This window comes from Cyprinodon tularosa, unplaced genomic scaffold (assembly GCF_016077235.1).
Source record: "Cyprinodon tularosa strain WSP-4 unplaced genomic scaffold, ASM1607723v1 ctg502, whole genome shotgun sequence".
NCBI classification, from domain to species: Eukaryota; Metazoa; Chordata; class Actinopteri; order Cyprinodontiformes; family Cyprinodontidae; genus Cyprinodon; species Cyprinodon tularosa.
In genome coordinates, this window is record NW_024039233.1 from 408,364 (window position 1) to 425,533 (window position 17,170).

Sequence of the window (17,170 nt, forward strand, 5' to 3'; positions counted from 1 at the left end):
AATGGATGCATCCATCATCTTAATGTACCATCCACTGAAGTTTCCTTAAATATTAAATGATCTAAGCTATAAAGAAAACATGATGGTAGTAATATCATGCACCTGTAGGTTAATGAAAGAAGAATTATTTTAGCCGCCGGTAAGAGTGATCACTATTTTTTTTTCAGTGCTCAATTTTAGCAAGAAAATTGAATCAGCAAATGCAGTCAAGTAAAGGTAAAAAAAAAAATGAAAAGAAAATTTAAAGCACAACGAAGTTAAATCAATTCAGACTGGTTTAAAGAACAAGGATGAAAAAAATATATAAAAGCAATGATAGAAGAAGACTGTGTGATATAATAACCTCCGTAATCTTAACATCTCTGTCAGGTTTAAGACTAAGATACACTATATTGCCAAAAGTATTTGCTCACCCATCCAAATTATTGGAATCAGGTGTTCCAATCACTTCCATGGCCACAGGTGTATAAATTCAAGCACCTAGGCATGCAGACTGTTTTTACAAACATTTGTGAAAGAATGGGTCGCTCTCAGGAGCTCAGTGAATTCCAGCGTGGAACTGTGATAGGATGCCACCTGTGCAACAAATCCAGTCGTGAAATTTCCTCGCTCCTAAATATTCCACAGTCAACTGTCAGCTGTATTATAAGAAAATGGAAGTGTTTGGGAATGACAGCAACTCAGCCACGAAGTGGTAGGCCACGTAAACTGACGGAGCGGGGTCAGCGGATGCTGACGCGCATAGTGCGAAGAGGTCGCCAACTTTCTGCAGAGTCAATCACTACAGACCTCCAAACTTCATGTGGCCTTCAGATTAGCTCAAGAACAGTGCGCAGAGAGCTTCATGGAATGGGTTTCCATGGTCGAGCAGCTGCATCCAAGCCATACATCACCAAGTGCAATGCAAAGCGTCGGATGCGGTGGTGTAAAGCACGCCGCCACTGGACTCTAGAGCAGTGGAGACGCGTTCTCTGGAGTGACGAATCGCGCTTCTCCATCTGGCAATCTGATGGACGGGTCTGGGTTTGGCGGTTGCCAGGAGAACGGTACTTGTCTGACTGCATTGTGCCAAGTGTAAAGTTTGTTGGAGGGGGGATTATGGTGTGGGGTTGTTTTTCAGGAGCTGGGCTTGGCCCCTTAGTTCCAGTGAAAGGAACTCTGAATGCTTCAGCATACCAAGACATTTTGGACAATTCCATGCTCCCAACTTTGTGGGAACAGTTTGGAGCTGGCCCCTTCCTCTTCCAACATGACTGTGCACCAGTGCACAAAGCAAGGTCCATAAAGACATGGATGACAGAGTCTGGTGTGGATGAACTTGACTGGCCTGCACAGAGTCCTGACCTCAACCCGATAGAACAACTTTGGGATGAATTAGAGCGGAGACTGAGAGCCAGGCCTTCTCGTCCAACATCAGTGTGCGACCTCACAAATGCGCTTCTGGAAGAATGGTCAAAAATTCCCATAAACACACTCCTAAACCTTGTGGACAGCCTTCCCAGAAGAGTTGAAGCTGTTCTAGCTGCAAAGGGTGGACCGACGTCATATTGAACCCTATGGATTAGGAACGGGATGTCACTTAAGCTCATATGTGAGTCAAGGCAGGTGAGCAAATACTTTTGGCAATATAGTGTATGTGTTTTAGGCCAAACAAATGTTTTTAACGGAAAAAGAGCAAAGCGCCACGTCAACTGGTGCATTATGAGGCATTTTGTCTCATCGGCAAAGCTTGAAGTAAAGAAAAAATATCCTGGAAAAGTGTCTATATCAAGTCGGTGAGATTATTTAAAGGTGTTTATAGATCAGAACTTCTATGTTGCTTTTCTATGAACCCAAGATGGCCGCTCACACTGAGCCTGGTTGTGATGGAGGCTTCTTCCTGTTTTCTTCTGCACTATCACTGCATGCATGCTCAGAGTGAGGGACTGGTGCTCGGAATGAGTCAGCAGCACACTGAAAGGGAATATCTGCTGTTTCTACCTGCTCAGTCAGGAGGAGACAATCCTGCAAATGTCAATTTTCTGCAATAATCTCGTTTTCCGGACACTTTATAGACCGTATGAGTGAACTGGAGGGTTTAAAAGTGTCAGCAGTCCCATCGTACCATTAAACACCACAACCACGACTTAGGGCTGCAGGCGCCGGTCAGACTCGTCTATCCGGAAGTAAAGTCAAAGAGAAAAATTCCCTTCTTTGCACATGAGATAAATGGATTCATAGACGCTTGTAGCTCTGCTTCCACAGCAGACCCAGTCTCCTCTCAACATCCTCTGTATACTACATACGGCGGGACGTACAAGGAGGCTGAAACTCGCCTGATGCAGAATACTCTCGCACAAGTGAACATCAGGCCAAAAATCATGTGGTGTTTAGAAAACTAAACCAATTCAATGGATTTCCTCTGTGCCCTGAGATGACGAGTGAATCATGAATTGTAGCTATTTAAACATAGTGCACTGAACTGAATGTGATAATTGGCCGCTCACACTGAGCCTGGTTCGGTTTCTTCCTGTTCAAAGGGAGTTTTTCCTCTCCACTGTCGCGACAAGCATGCTTAGTGTGAGGGATTGCTGAAGAGTCAATGAGTCGATGCAATCAACTGGTTTTCCTTCGATAGAAAACTTTGACCCAATCTGACTGGATGATCTGGTTGAATTATCTCTATAAAGTGACCTGAGATGACATGATGTGACTTGGAGCTATAGAAATAAACTGAATAGAATTAATAGTAGAAATAAACTCTTCAGGATCTCCTCAGATGATCAGACTTCCTCGGTTCATCAGGGGAAGCATTTTCTCTAACGGAGAGGGTGCTAGTGACTAGCTCTGGTTTCCTGAAGGGGTTAGAAAACAGCTGTTTCTTAAAAACACATAAAGTTCCAGTTTAGTTGATATTTTCCTTTTAAATTTTATGGGTATAAATGACTTCAGAAAGACTTTACGTCTGCACCTGAACAGGGGAACTATGTCTAATTTACTTCAAAAATGATCTAAAAAAAACTGTCTTATTAAGAGTATTTACTCTTAATTTAAGTTGATAAATAAGATGATCTGCCAATGAAATTAGTATTTTTACTCTTGAAATAAAGTTATTTGATAATATGCACTTGAAATATCTTTCTCATTTTATCTTGGCAAAGTGTCTCATTTACCTCTTCAATTCAAGAAAAGATGACTTATTTGAAGAAAAAAACACTTATTTGAAGAAAAAATGACTTATTTGAAGAAAAAACCACCTCTTTAGATTGATATTTTTTGCGATGGAGGAACAATGCAGGTCTGGACCCTCCCATGTCTGGTATTTACAGCAGGATCCTAAGAAGCCTCCAAGTCTAAGCCTGAAGCATTTTGTTTTGAACCGGCCCGACAACAATTAGATCTCTCACCTCTTTGTCCTTAAACTGACTAAACCCTAATCATAGATTATGGGGTTGATTAGCCATGTGTTATTCCAAGCTCCACATAATCCTGGGAGCCTTTTTTTTCTTTTTGCTGCCACCATATGGGGCAGGAACTGGACTGGACCCACAGACTGGAACCTTTAATGGCCAGACACTGAACAGGTTTAGCTGTTATGTAATAGTCTTCCATCTGCTCATTCAATTTGAGGACTTTAGTCCTATATTTCTCTACATTTCAAATAATGTTTTTAATTGCTTAATGGGCTTATTTTTTTACCAAAAGGTTAAGACCAAAAAATGTAAATGAAATTTTTTAATAAAAATATTGCATCAAGTTTGAATGACATGGTTTTAACACAGAACTCTGTGAAGGATGTTGAAATGTAGATTATTCCCAGGATGGATTTTCTTCTACTGAGCCTGGTTCTGCTGGAGGTTTCTTCCTGTTCAAAGGGAGTTTTTCCTCTCCACTGTCGCTACAAGCATGCTTAGTGTGAGGGATTGCTGAAGAGTCAATGAGTCGATGCAATCAGCTGGTTTTCCTTAGATATAAATAGGCCTGAGATAATCGCTGGTGACAATTCTCATTTGTCAAGGTCATAGTCATTCCAAAAAAAAAAAAAAATGTCAGAAATAGCATGGAGTTCCTGGACCTGGAACTCCACGCTATTTCTGACATTTTGAATAGAAAAAGCTTCCTGGATGGAAGAGAAACGTCTTCAAACTTAGAAACAAAGTCCAGTGGATTGATTTTAAATTTCTTTTTTTAGAATGACTGAAAAAATGTATTAGATTAAATGTGATAAATCAATTATTAAAAAAATTGTTGAAAAATTAGTTGAAAATTTTCAACTAATTCTGAATAGAGGCTGTTAAACAACAGAGCGATCCACTTAGAGCAGGAACTATACCAAGATACAAAACAGAATTTCATTGACTGAGCAGCTTAGAGCAGGGAAATAAACATTTCCATTCAGAAAGTGCAGCAGTGATCAGAATGTAAACAGTGTAGAAGAAAAAAAAACAGTTTAAATTATTAATTGATCGAAAAATTATCGACAGAATAATTGATTTGCAAAATAATCGCTAGTTGCGTCCCTTGATAGAAAGCTTTGAACCAATCTGACTGAAAGATCTGGTTGAATTATCTCTATAAAGTGACCTGAGATGACAGGATGTCCATTGGAGCAATACAAATAAACTGAATAGAATTGAATCCTGCAATGTTTGGCAGATTCAGATATTATTTTCAAGAAAATCGTTTACATGCAGTTTAAAAGGTAACAGATAAAAAAAGATTTATTTAAAAGAGTTTTATTTCTAAATGTCACTTTTTCTTTGTTTCATTTAAGTTTTTCGTCTGACTGACTGAGGTTCATGCAGCAGGTCTTGATGCTCGGTACAGTTTCTCTCTGAAATCGGATGTTTTTGTTGTTGTCTTTCACACTATGATCTAAATGAAACCACAGTCAGACTAAACAGTTCAGGACAACTAAGGACACACAGCAGCATACTGTTTCCAGAAGTAATGGTGGACCAAAGGATCACTAGAAGTGTTCAGGAAAGCTTTGCTGTAAAAAAAACATGATGATGGAAGCTGGTGTGTTTTTTATGATGGAATCAGTGAGCGATGCACTGATATAAATAATCTGCTTGATTTACTTAAAAAATATAATGAATTTTTTTGCATAATTTTATTATGTAGATCCAACAACACCAGTCTTTTTAGAAATTACTTATTTTTCCTGTTTGCCAAAATAAAATTTTCACATAAAGTTAACTTAATTTAAGCATTGCTGTAGTCATTTTTGTGTGTGGGGGATCTACATAACTTTAAGAGTTCCAAATATGTACTTTTGTTTAAATCCAACTTAATTTTTAAATTTCCATATTACAAATTATAAGTGGGATCTACTTTGTTTTAAAACATTTGTTAGTGTATTTTAAAGTTGCATGTACTCAAATTTTCTAATTAGCAACTGAATATTTCTATTGAAAGTAAACATGCAAATAGTTATTTTTTTCACTATTTACTAGTTTCAGGCAAACAGAATGCACGTAGAATGTGCTCATCAAATATGGAAATGTAGTTATAACATTACACAAAGCTGAAAGTTTGGCCAAGTGATATTAAAAACTAACGAGTATAATAATATATATACACATGAGTGATTTTGTACAATTGAAAATTGTGCTAGTGGTGCTACAGGAAAGCTCATTAAGTGAAACTTGACAGGCTTTATTGTCGTCAGAATTATGGTTACAAAAAGGACTTTTCAATAACTACACAAACATTTACATAATATTTTCTACACAATTCTGTTAATACAGTCCTGTAAAGTAACACACTCGAATACTTTAAGGAACAAGGTGCTTTTTGGGAATTTAGGTTATTCACCGTATCCCTCACAGTTAAAGAAATTCCTACATACACTATTTTCATCTCCGTGTGTAAGGAACTCTGATGCACTGACTGCTAGCCTAGCTTAGCACAAAGACTAGGAGCAAATGGCTCCAGTTAGCATACTGTACTCAATAAGTGAGAAAAAATAACACCAACATTTTCCTATAAATATGTTGGGATTTGTATAGTCACAGTGTGTACAAACAACAAGGTCATATGAGACAGAGGCATCTTCTAACCGTTTACATGCTGGGAACTATATTGTCAGAAGGCTTTGTTTCCTTCAAATGCTCATTAACAAACTCACAAACATTTTCCCCATAACAAAATGCAAGAGTGCAACTAGAAAGTCAATTCGAAGAACCGGAGAAATTTAACTGCAAAACTTTCAGAGTGGATATAACTCAAACCCTCTGACATCAACAATGCTTATATCGTTTTCAGGCCAGTAAGCTAATCTTTAAATCGTGGACTTTGGAGGACATGTTTTTGGTAACATCCTCCAGCTCCAGAAAGATCTTCTGAAATACTTCAAATGTGTATTTCAGTTTCTTCGGATGACTAAGTTCCAAGGCATAAATAAGGCCCATAAGGTAGGTGCAAGCATGTGCTACACTGGAAATACCAAAAAGGACCTCTGCTCCCTCGATGGCAATTCCAGCTTGCTTCTCCAGACCTCCATCTTTGGCTTTGCTGACAACAAAAATGTTGAGGACAAATGTAGTGATGGCTTCTTGTATGGCTGCAGAATCGTCGTCACCACAAACCTGTGAAATATATCAAAGAGAATTTAATCTACTATATATTTGCTATGAACAGAAATCTGGGTGGCATTACGTGGTTTCTTTGCTAGTTTTGATCCATATACTTGTGTACAATTTGTGCCCAAACAGCACTGGTAGGATGTGCTGTGTGTTGTTTATATTTGGGTGTGAATACGTGGGTTGCTGTAGTAGTTTTAGCTGTGCTGGGATTTAACCCAATTTTTGTGTAGATCATAGGTCATAGTCAACCAATAGTCATGTTCATGAGTATGTATGCATATATATAAGTGTGCTGTAAAACTTTATATATAAATCAAGAAATCCATTTGAAAATCTTTCAGTATCAATACAAATACAGAAATATAATTTCTTTACCCGTTAGTCCTCTGATCACAGTTTCTCTTCTGGACTCGATGCTGTTGTCCTACAAAAATATAAAATATGAGATCATCTAAAAAGGTTTGTTCATCCGTTCATCTTCAGAACACAAATTAAGATTTTTTTTTAATGAAATCTGAAAGCTGTCTCGCTCCTTTACATACAGCAACGTCATGACCACTTTCAAGGCCCAAAAAGAAATTAAAGACATAGTTAATGTGACTACAGTGGCTCAACCTTAATGTGATGAATTTGTGCAAAAAAAACGCATAAAAACAACGACTATTTTTAACAACTTCTGTGTCAGTCTCCTACGCTGTTTATGTAGTAAACAGAGAGTTAAGCCTAAACGCCGGCTCACTACTGGCCGACACTTAAGCAAAATGATGCATGCATATGGAGCTGACGCAGGAGGTAGCCAACCAGAGGTCAATACTGAGCTGGCATTTTGAAGTAGAACATGGAAAGGCAAAGCTGTGTTTATTAAGTTAACATAATGTGAAGCTGATATGTAAAAGATTATTCCTTTTTGTGGGTGTTTTGTGTGTACAAAGTATTATTGTTGCTTCATGGCATTAACGTTGAGACGCTGGAGTCACATGGACTATTTTAACAATGACTTTCACACCTTTCTAGACCTTGAAAGTTACAATGGTGTTGCAGTCAAAAGGGGGGTCAGAAAGCTCTTACATATCATCAAATATGTTAATTTGTGTTCCGAAGATTAACTTAAGGATCTTAATAGTCTTACGGTTTTGGAACCACATGAGGGTAAGAAATTAAGGACAAATTCCTCCTCGATCTGAGAAAGACAAAAGGAGAGATGCAGAAAGATTTCACAAAATTAATTCAGAAAATACATATTTTAGAAAAGAATTAGAAACACAGGGAAAGAGAAACAATACCAAGTAGAAATGTTACCAAGTATAATTGTATTCTAATAACTCTAGAAATACAATTAGAACGACATTTAAGTGGTCTGATGTTTGGAAAGGGATGCTGCACCCTATAAGAGTTAATTTAAGTGCATGGTTTGAGTTTAGTGAAGTTAGGAGTTTAGTTTCAACAAATTCCACACTACTACAACCTTGCCAGACAAAGTACTTGGTATTACAAAGGTAATTAGACAAGTATTCAAATGTTCTAAATACCTGGGAAAACTCAAACAGGGCAGGCCATCGAGCATATAAGTCAACCACAGGTGGTTTCTGGATCACATCTTTACGACGCAGTGAGAAGGTGTTTGCCATCTTCTCATGAATTACTCTGTTGTTGTCTCTCTTCTTGTACTCATAGAGAAGTTCCCTCTCCTTTTCAAGGGATTCATCCGTTTCACCTTGAGGATGAGGTGGGAGATAGTTTACCTCAGATTTCTTTGCTTTTTTTTAAGTTTTTTGCTGCAGTTTTATCTGCAGCTGACTTTCTCTGTCAATTTTGACATAAATAGTGACCACATACAAAAGCTGGAGTCTTAAATCTTTCTAATATGATAGCTCAGTTTTTAAATTAAGTAAAATGTTCTAGGCAGTTAATAATTGTAAACAATAAGCTGGGGCTGTCAGCGATCTTTCTACTTAAGGGGGATAAATATAAAAATCTTACTCTATAACAAAAGGTCGACCTCGGCCCTTTCCATAATGTTGTCAGATACTTAGAATAATAATATGAGCATATCAGTGACATTTAAATTACTCAATTGCCCATAACGTAGACCATGTAAGACTGGGCCTAACGTTAATAGTTTCACGTCTGAAGACTGAAAAGGTCTAAGCTGAACCGATTTGAAATATTGTTGTTCCCATCAATCACTTAAAAACAAAGAAATATATGTATTAATTTTAAAGGATAAAATACAGCTAAACAATGTTATAGTCCTGCTCTAAAAATCCACATGCTTACGCTACATGCCTTATTTTATTGCTGAATTCTAGCGTTAACTTTAAATTACAAAATAACAAACTATTGTATCCCCACTCGCAAAGTTTCAAATAATGCTAGGCTACTCGTAAGCAACATAACGTTAGCGATGCCAGCGCTAACACTAAAAAATCCACATACCGTTACAACAAACACAATCTTCAAATTACATTAAAAGCCTCATTTTTCTACAGCAATTTAAAAACTATGAAGAATGTACAAACTGAAGTACATTAAATATTTAACTAACTTCATTCTTACCTTAGGTTCAGTCCACATGTGCCTCTTCATTTGAAATGTAAGGGGTTTCCAGACCAACAAAACAGGAAGGGTATTCTTCTTCTTCTTCTTCTTGTTTTATGGCGGTTGGCAAACAATTAAGAGGTGCATTACCGCCACCAACCAGTAATGAGTGTGGATCAAGACAGACATGCTCCAAAAAAAAAAAAAAAAAAAAAAAAAAACTAAATTCTTTTGACTAAACCTGTAGCCAATAAATAACGAAAAAGTAATCTTCCTTTAAATCTTCTTCCCACTGTTTTTGCCAATCTTCTCGTATCTTTCTTTTAAAAACTTTTAACTTCTATTATACTCATATCGATTTTTATATCACTCTTACTTTGGTTTATTGCCATCCGCCTCAAGTTTTTGTATAACTTGATCCAACGACATATTCCTCATCCCCAAGAATTTTTCAGCTCCTTTAACAATGATTTTGATTTTCTCATTTTTATGTTTAACCTGGTCTGTGCAGTTAATAACATAAGCCACAAACAAAACAAGTTTGTCAAAGTCAACAGGGTTAAAAACCCTGGCATGCTGCTCTGGTTCTCGCCTTAATTCTTGGATGTTACTCACAGTTTCCTTTTGCTTTTCCTGAACCTTCTTTAACGCCTCAGCATAACTTAGATTGTTTGTTGATTTCACTTTTTGAACCTCAACTGCTTTCTTCCTAACTTCACACCCTCCATATGTTGCCCTGTGCTCTCCACCACAATTACAGCATTTAATCTGAGTATTTTCACCACATTCTTGTATTTTGTGCTCCCCTCCACATTTTAAACATCTCTATTTGCCCCTGCACACTGCAGCAATGTGACCATATCTCTGACACCTGTAACACCGAAGTGGAGGAGGAACATAAGGCCTGACTGGATAGCACATGAAACCCACTTTAACTCTCTCCGGGACTTCTGGAGTAGAAAATTTCAGAAGCACAGATAAGCTGTCAACTCTCTCATTGTTCACTGTTTTCTGCAATCTCTTTATATCAATGACTTCAACATTATGGATGTTATGCTTTAATCTCTCCAGATCTTCATTAACCGGAATTCCGTAAATAACTCCTCGGGAATCTTTCTTTTCACCCAACACTCTTTTACTCTCCACTCTTTTCTTTCCAATGCTTTCAACACTCATTGCTTTCCTTTTATGCTCTTCTGATTTACAGACGATTAGCAAATTTCCATCTCTCAGAGTTTTAGCCATTTCAACTTCCCCCACTTTCTTTTTTAGCTCCTTAGAGACTGTTACTGGGCTCAGAATAATATTTTCATCTTCCTTTCTGAATTTTAATATTATCTTCACCTCTTCTTTCATGATTTTTTTACGTACACCCTTGCTTCCATCATCTGTGCTTTCGTCTTCAAGGTTTCTTTTGATTCCTGAATTCTCAAAAGTTCTGCCCGCTTCACTACTTTTGGATTTTCCACTTCTCCGGTAACTACCAACTGGCATCCAACTATCCGAATCACTTTCTAGCTCTTCCTCATCCTCTACAACTTGAGCCGCCGTCTTGATCCCACAAACTGGCTTTTGACTCGGATCAGTGTCATTGTCATCGTCGTCTTCTTCCGACGAGGACCCCCAAACCATTTCGCGTCGCCGAAATCTCGGAGACCTGCTCATCCAGTTGCAGCTTTTTTGTTTGTTTGCTTTTTGTCTCTCCAGCTGGAGGAAGGGTATTCCGGGAAGGGGAAATTTTTTGTACTGAGTAAATGAAACAAGGTATTGTTTGTTGTGTCTATGTACGTAAAAAGATTGGCTGGGATTACTTAGATTAATTTTGTAAGGGAAAAAAATGCACAATGTCTTTTGTTTTGAACAAACGCAGGTGAATTCAAAACTAAATATATTATGTAAAGATACAAACGTAACATTTTATTGTTAATATCACACATTTTGATTACATAACATTTACGTTCACTCAGATTTATTTTTCTCAGTGTGGAAGGTGAAAGCAACATGACCCCATTATTAATCACAGGGGAAGATAAGAAGAAAACAACAACACTGTTACTTGAAGCTGTTAGTAAAGCAGTCAGTGATGCTGCTACTGCAGACAGTCTGGGTTGATGTGTAGATGGAAGCTGGGTTTGATAAGAACACAGTACTTTTATAAGTATCTAATTTACTCTAACATATGAAAATGGTTGAAATTGGATCTATTGGGGAGTAAAGGGTTCTGAATCTGGTGTTTGGTTGGTGTTGACATAAATAAGCTAGCTAATAATAATCTTTTTAATTTGATTCTATTCAGTTTATTTCTATAGCTCCACGTCACATTCTGTCATCTCAACAGTCCACCAGATCATCCAGTCAGATTGATTCAAAGTTTTCTATCTAAGGAAAACCAGCTGACTGCATCGACTCATTGACTCTTCAGCAATCCCTCACACTAAGCATGCTTGTAGCGACAGTGGAGAGGAAAAACTCCCTTTGAACAGGAAGAAACCTCCAGCAGAACCAGGCTCAGTGTGAGCGGCCATCTGCTGAGGCCCACTGGGGTTCAAGGAGACAGAAGCAGACATAGAAAAAGAAGCATAGATACAAAAGGCAACTGTCAACCAGCTCCACAGGCGGCCCTGTCCAGGAAACACACAGCCAGGCAGACGAGCTCCGAGCCAGCTCCCATGTCAGAGGATGACGAGAGCACATCCAGTTAGTCACAGTCAGAGAAACAGGACTATACTGGAAAACAGGCCAAGCTCCAACATCTAGAAACAAAGGTGTTGATGGCAGCAGCACAGCTGATATTTCTCTCCAGGATGGAGTCACAGCCAAACAGGAACAGACCAGATGAAGCTACTATGAGAAAAAGCAGAGAGAGCAGAACGTTAGAGATTGAACTAACAGATTCTGCAGGGTGGGAGAATAGAGATAGAATGAAGCAGAATGATGAAAAAGGGGTCCCTATGTCCTCCAGCAGTCTAAGCCTATAGCAGCATAACTATAGAGATAGCTCAGGATAACCTGATCCACTCTAACAAGAAGCTTTATCAAGAAGGACAGTTTTAAGCCTAGCCTTAAAAGTAGACAGGGTGTCTGCCTCACTGACTAAAACTGGTAGTTGGTTCCTCAGGAGAGGAGCCTGATAACTAAAAGATCTGCCTCCCATTCTACTTTTAGAAATTCTAGGAACCACTAGTAAACCTGCAGATTGAGAGCGAAGTGCTCTGTTAGGAACATAAGGAACAATCAGATCTCTGATATCAGATGGAGCTTGGCCATTTAAGGCTTTATATGTGAGAAGGAGGATTTTAAATTCTATTTAAATTGTCTGTGTTTATTGACAAAGTGTCTCACTTACCTCCTTGATTCAAAACAAAATGCACTCATTTTAGGAAAAAGATTTAAATTGTTTTCCAGTGTGTTGAAGCTCTGGAGAGGATTTCTCCCACAAGAATTGTTCATAAAGTGAAGAAGATGATGGACAACAGTGAGCATCCTTTTCTGTTAAACAGCAGCAGAGTCTGATCTAGAACACAGACCTCTACACACAAAAAATATAAATCTAAGTAAGTCTTTTTTTCATAAATTGAGGAGGAAGGGAGATACTTTGTCAATGGAGCAAGACAATTTACATTAAATTAAGAAAAATTGTATTGTCTGATTTCAAGTGCATTTTATCTAAATATCTTATTTCAAAAGTAAAAATACTAAATCCATTGGCCAATTAACTAATTTACCTGCTCAAATTCAGGATAAATACACTTTTTACTTATCTTTGGATCGCTTTTCACCTCCAACAACCCGTAGAAAAGCTGTCTGTGAGTTACTACAACATTTCATTTCCCTTTAGGTCTAATACAGTATCTGTAAATTGATGAAAATTGAGTAAATACTATAGTTTGCATGTTTTGTTCATATCTACAGATTTTTAGTTTTGTTTTCTTCCAGTAAAAATTTTCTGTTTTGAAATAATTTTGTTTATTTAATAAAAAACTATTGCTGGAAAATGAAGAATGATGAAGTTCATGTCTGAGTTAAACATTGAAGCATTTTTGCCTGATCCACTGTTTCAGTCATACAGCTAATTCTCCACGATAGCAGCTTCATAAAAGATGTTCCTTCTATCCGAGAGCAGCGAGGTGGAAAGTTAAACCTGGGACCGTCTGATCACTCAGGAAACATTTCAGTGACTGAGTCCAATACAGCAGCCCTCACTGCAGCATCTGTGTGGGCTAATGAGTGTTCAGGTCAGGTGGCCAAACGGAGGCAAGACTCGGACTGTCAGTCCGATGTCCATCTCCTCATTCACCTGCTAATAGGATCAAAGCAGGAGGGTCATGGCCGGGCGAGCGGCGAGGCGTAAACTGATGGTAAACGCGCGCCATTCTCCCAATACACCCCAGATGGAGCATGGAAGCCATCCTGGGGGATTAGGACATGGCTCACCACGTTGTGTCTGTGGATGATGGATTTACCCAATGCTTTGCTGCTTCCACCTTCTAAGTGTCTGTTCACGACTTTCTGGATGACACATCCACGTGGATTATATCCACTCATGCCAAATAATCTTCAACACGTCCCCCTTTGAATGAGTTTAATGTGTTTTGAGCTCTCCAGCCTATCTGAGATCTCCTTAGACCCTGCTAGCATATAGTGTGGAACAATAGCAGCAGGATGTGGAGTGTGTATTGTTTGCATCTCCTATAATAATGACCCCATTTAGTCATAAACAATATAAAGTAGAAGGGGCTATTTCTGTTTGGACTCTGCGGTCCCAAACACGTCCAAGTTCATTTCCATCACTGTGTGAGACGTGTGGATCCAGCTTTGACCGTCCTTGTTTCTTTATTGATTCATGGAAACAGCCTGATGATTTGATGCTCGTATTTCTACTGGGATCAGCTCGATTCTGCCGCTCGCCCGCGGTCGGTCGTGGAGGCACCTTTAATGCAGGGATCTTCCACCATATGGAGGCCGAGCGATGAGCCCAGCGGAGCGCACACATGCAAGCTTGTTAACGTGTCAATTATCGGACAACACGCCATCCACACCCCTAACAACAGGAGGCCCCACTGATACAGCCTGCTGCCATACATTAATCAGGATCCATCAGATTATATTAATACCTCATCACAAGCGGATGAACAGCTTCCAAGGATACAAAAGGACATCTTTTAAAATTAGCAGTATTGATGAGCTAAATATTTCTGGCTGGATGGCCTGGCTCTGCTGTTGGCTTGAAGCTGGGACCACAGCTGATAGGGTTATTGATTATCACACATCTATCAATCCATCTGATAGCAAAGCAGATGAAAGAAGACATGAAAAACAACAACATCTTGACCCCTTCTTTCCTTCAGTCCCTTCACATCAGGCTCCAGCTTTGTTTTGGATGAAGTAATAAATGACAGATTAACAATCAGTGTTCTGGTACCAATCCTGCACATTTCCCCTCTGCAATATTCCAGAGTTCTGCTTCTGCTCTTACTTTGCTTATTTTTCTCTCCTTTGTTCATTAAAAAACCTACTTTGAAGACTTCTTTGTTTACTAAAGAGACGGATGCTTCCTGCAGACTGATCCATCAGTCAACTTCATCAGCTCATCACCCAACATTTTGATGTTCACCATCTTTACCACCCTGTTAGGATTATTATTATTGATGATGATGTGTGAGTTTATTACACCTTAATATTATCTGCCTGTTGCCTGTCAGAACTAATGTTTCTCCAGTAGTTTTTCTTTTTTTTTTTTTATAAAACAATTCCTCTGTCTGGCTATATACAGTTATCATCTTCATTCTGCACGTGGCAAAGATGTGGGGATGGAATGAGAGCGGCGTCCTTCCGCTAAGAACAGAGTGGAATAATTTGATGAGGCTGGAGCCATGGATGCCTCCTCATCTGCAAACGTGTACAATCTAATGACTTTCTATCAGAAGCTGTAGTCATGTCTCCTGGTTATTTAATACATTATGAGGTGTTATTTAAAGAGTTTGTTCTAAGTGAACTGTTCTCAGGAAAAGACTGGAGAGAGAAAGCTTCATGGTGTCAGGTTGGCTGGAGGCTTGAGAAGAGCGCCCAAATGCAGAGACTGAAGATGAAGGTGGTTTCTTGCAGATTGAATAAAAATGTGGCAACAGAAGCAAACTCCACAAAACAGATAGACAAGATCCACAAACAATACAGAAAACCAGAAAACTCACTTGAAGGGGAAGAAATTATGACAATGAACCAGTAAACAGTGACTGAGCAGGAGATGTCTATATGGGAGAGAGAAACAAAGACCAGGCTAATCCGCAGACTGGGAGCAGGTGTGAACAGAGGAATCTAGAAGGGAGCTAGGGAAAAAGGAGACTGACACAAACAAGGAAAACCTAAGAACTAGAAAAGCACAAAATAGAAATAAAACTAATGAAAAGTCAAAGATAAAACTTAAACAGAACCAAAACCATGAAAGTACCCCCATCTAAGGGTGGATCCCAGAACCCCTAAAACAAAAACAACCCACCCAGGATGGGAGGATGGGGGAACAGGAAGGAGGGGACCAAACAAAAACCAAAAACAGAAGCAAAAAATAACCCACCAGAGGTGGGCAAGGACAAGCACATTCTCTGAAGGCCAGCCATGAGGCCAGAGGCGAATCAAAGTCACTGTAGGCCGGCTGTGAGGCAGAGGGTGAAGCAGAGCCTGGGGAGGACGCCGATGAAGGAGGCCCTCTGGAGGACAGTGACTGTGCAGCAGGAACCTTGTAGACCGGCGTCTCTGCAGCAAGAACCTTGTTGACCGGCGTCTCTGCAGCAGGAACCTTGTAGACTGGCGTCTCTGCAGCAGGAACCTTGTAGACCGGCGTCTCTGCAGCAGGAACTTTGTTGACCGGCGTCTCTGCAGCAGGAACCTTGTAGACCAGCGTCTCTGCAGCAGGAACCTTGGAGACCGGCGTCTCTGCAGCAGGAACCTTGTTGACCGGCGTCTCTGCAGCAGGAACCTTGTAGACTGGCGTCTCTGCAGCAGGAACCTTGTAGACCGGCGTCTCTGCAGCAGGAACTTTGTTGACCGGCGTCTCTGCAGCAGGAACCTTGTAGACCGGCGTCTCTGCAGCAGGAACCTTGTAGACCGGCGTCTTTGCAGCAGGAACCTTGTTGACCGGCGTCTCTGCAGCAGGAACCTTGTAGACTGCCGTCTCTGCAGCAGGAACCTTGTTGACCGGCGTCTCTGCAGCAGGAACCTTGTTGACCGGCGTCTCTGCAGCAGGAACCTTGTAGACTGCCGTCTCTGCAGCAGGAACCTTGTTGACCGGCGTCTTTGCAGCAGGAACCTTGTTGACCGGCGTCTCTGCAGCAGGAACCTTGTAGACTGCCGTCTCTGCAGCAGGAACCTTGTTGACCGGCGTCTCTGCAGCAGGAACCTTGGGGACCAGTGTCTGTGCAGCAGGAACCTAAGTCAGGGAGGGCTGGCCCACTATGGGGCTCTGGTTTTGGGAAAGCTGGCTGTCAAGGAGCTACAGGAAATAGGAAAACTAAGTGGGGAGGCATGAAATGAAGCAAATCCTCTCTTTCTCCATAAAATAAGTCCCATAAGTGAAACTTAAATTAAGAAGGTGACTCCTGAGACAAGGAAAATTGACCTGGTTTGGTGGTGGAGAGAAGCTAGCAGTAGGCTAACGCTGGGCTAACATGCTGGGGAGGGAGTGGCAGCTTCAGATTGACCCGCTGGGGAGGTCGTTACATTTCTCCACCGGCGGCGGTGCCTGCGTCTGCAGGCGGCAGGCAGCGCCAGAGGTGCAACCCTTGGAGAAGGAGGAGCAGGGTTTGTAGCAGGCTGAACTGGGGAGCTCCGAAAACTCTGCATCTGATTTAAAGTTTCCATTTTTACAGGCGCAAATTGTAAATAATTGTTATGATGCCAACATCATATGTTGAGAAAGAGCTCAGACCCGCCAGTGGCTGAGAAATGAATTCATGTCTTTATGAAATGGTTCGAGGAAAATATCATTCGGGTTTAGGAGCGTCGGAGTATTTGGTTCTTATACAGAGAAAGGCAATGTTTGCTAGCATTAGCATTAGCAACCAGCTGGC

General features: G+C 40.0%; 1 long non-coding RNA gene across 1 annotated transcript; it reads right to left on the reverse strand.

Moving 5' to 3' along the window:
* Positions 1–7,736: 7,736 nt before the first annotated feature.
* On the reverse strand, positions 7,737–9,196 carry LOC119795183. The gene is made up of 3 exons (XR_005282304.1): positions 9,126–9,196; positions 8,099–8,283; positions 7,737–7,749 (listed from the first exon to the last, which is right to left on the reverse strand). It is a non-coding gene; the product is annotated as an uncharacterized LOC119795183 (long non-coding RNA).
* Between the last annotated feature and the right edge of the window lie 7,974 nt (positions 9,197–17,170).